We start from the raw sequence: 2500 nt of genomic DNA on the forward strand, positions 1-2500 counted from the left end.
CGGACGAAGGAATAAGATAAACAGTCTGAACATCAGTCAAGTTTCCTGTCACATTCTTGCAAGTTCTTAGATGTCAGTGTATCCAAGACCTACCCTTTAAGAGCGCTAATTACATGTATAAAAACATCAAAAGCTATTTCCAAATAGGTGTAAATGGTTTTCTCTTTAACAGTTTTTTTCTCCGTCCTCCGTCTGTGATATGAGAGAGTTCGAGATCCCCGCAAGCTCCTTGATGGCGGCACCTTCACAGGGTCGCCATTACAAGAAATCCATTATCAGCTGAGCGGCCGCGGCGTTTCCTCCTCCGGCCGCTAGATGGCTCTGAGAGGCGGTGGCGGGAAGCGCCGAGGAGGAGCTGTCATGTGATTCGTATTTCGTTTGCTATGGTTTCGTTTTTTTTCGGGATATTGTGATTGAGATGTGCTGAATATTGTTCAGAAGTTGAAATGCATATAAGAAGACACAAGCACACACATATACGTATGCACACACACACATTCACACACACACATACAAACATAAACAAGTTACATTTAGTTTCACATCTCTAATGCTTTAAAATCAATAATAATAATAATAATAATAATAATAATAATAATAATAATAATTATTATTATTATTATAATAATAATAATAAATATACAAATATAAAATTGTAATAAAAAAAATGTACAAAAGTATCACAGACGAAAATCATCTTTACTTATGCAAGATAAAAGACAGTAAAGAAACAAGGGGAAAGGAAGAGCAAGGTAAAACTGGAAGGAAGAAGACACAGAGCACGAGTAAAGGAAGGGGAAATGAGACACAAAATAAAGAAAAGAAATTAATGAAGTCAATAAAACAGGGGACTTGAGGAAGAAAGTGTGAATGAAAGCGTGGAAAATAAAGCAGACTATCTTAGAAGGGAAAGTAATGAATGAAATGCAAGTCACGATGCAGAGGACCCGTCAGGGTGTGAGCGTACGTTCCACAAAACAAGAAAGAATAATAATAATAATAAGGAGGAGATGGAGAAAAAATACGGGATGGAGCTCAAAGTATTATGTAACTTCCCAGGGAGATTACATAGAGAGTAAAGGTTGGTAATTAAAGACAGGGAAAGAGAGAGAGACAGAGAGAGGAGGAGAGAAAGAGATGATGAGGAGAGAAAGAGAGCAAGAGAGGGTGAGAGAAAGAGTGGAGAAGAAGAGGAGAGAGAGAAGAAGTGGGAGAGAGAGAAAGAGGAGGAGAGGAGAGAGAGAGAGAGAGAGAGAGAGAGAGAGAGAGAGAGCGATATATATATATATATATATATATATATATATATATATATATATATATATATATATATATAGAGAGAGAGAGAGAGAGAGAGAGAGAGAGAGAGAGAGAGAGAGAGAGAGAGAGAGAGAGAGAGAGAGAGAGAGAGAGAGAGAGAGAGAGAGAGAGACAGACAGACAGAGAGAGAGAGAGAGAAAGAGAAAGAGAGAGAGAGAGAGGTGGAGATAGATAGAGATAGAGATAGATAGAGATAGAGGTAGAGATAGAGATAGAGATAGAGATAGAGAGAGAGATAGATAGATAGATAGAGATAGAGACAGATAGATAGAGATAGAGATAGATAGGGAGATAAATAGATAGATAGAGAGACAGAAAGAGAGACACAAAGCAGGGTAAGGGCGACACGGGAGATGGACACAGGGAGGTAAGTTGCCGGGCCTCCCCTGCCCTCAAAGACCCCGCCGCTGGAGTGTCAACAAACAGGGCGGCACCGACAATGGCACCCCGACCACGAGGCACTGGCAGGTCGGGCGTGCACGTGGAGGTGCCAGCCTACGGTGCCAGAGCCCGGAGATGCTGCCCGGGTGAGATCTTTGTTTATTTACTAACGGGACAGCGAGCTCAAGTAATGAATAATAAGGAGAATATAGATTCATGTGTTGAGTCTTGCTTTTTAAGACTGACTTGTAAATCATGAGATTAGGAAAAAAGAAAATAATAAAGAGATAAAAAAAAAGAATCAGTATATCTTAATAAAAAATAATACCCACACGGTTATCAAAAACAATTATAGACATAAACAAGAAAATATAAAACAAGCAAGCAAGCAAGCAAAAAAAAAAAAAAAAAAGCAGCACATAGTTTCATCTGTGTCAATATCATTACTTGAAAATTGGTAGCCCTGACAAGTACTGCTTAGTTGGCACCCCTGCTCCTCCCATCCCCTGACATAGAACACGACAGTGACATGCCCGCGTGACATGAACAAGACCAGCAGAAATGGCCGTCTATTAGAGGCAGGGGAGGGGAGAGGGGAGAGGGGAGGGAGGAGGATGAAGGGAGAGGATAGAGGAGAGAGAGGAGGAATGAGGGAAGAGGTGGGAGGAGGGGGAGGAGGGAAGAGAAGAGAGGAGGGGGAGGAGGGAAGAGAAGAGAGGAGAAGAAGGAGGGAAGAGGAGAGAGCGGAGAAGGAAAAGGAGAGGAGAAAAGAGAGAAGATAGGGGAGGGGAGATGGAAG

At 41.4% G+C, this 2500-nt stretch overlaps 1 protein-coding gene across 4 annotated transcripts in view; it reads right to left on the reverse strand.

The window, feature by feature from the left end:
* LOC122263247 (uncharacterized) overlaps positions 1-2500 on the reverse strand; it is a 104149-nt gene that overhangs the window by 11992 nt on the left and 89657 nt on the right. The gene's annotated exons all lie outside the window — the stretch shown is intronic.

This window comes from Penaeus japonicus, unplaced genomic scaffold (genome assembly GCF_977035675.1).
Source record: "Penaeus japonicus unplaced genomic scaffold, GWHDUDI00000001_assembly GWHDUDI00000011, whole genome shotgun sequence".
NCBI classification, from domain to species: Eukaryota; Metazoa; Arthropoda; class Malacostraca; order Decapoda; family Penaeidae; genus Penaeus; species Penaeus japonicus.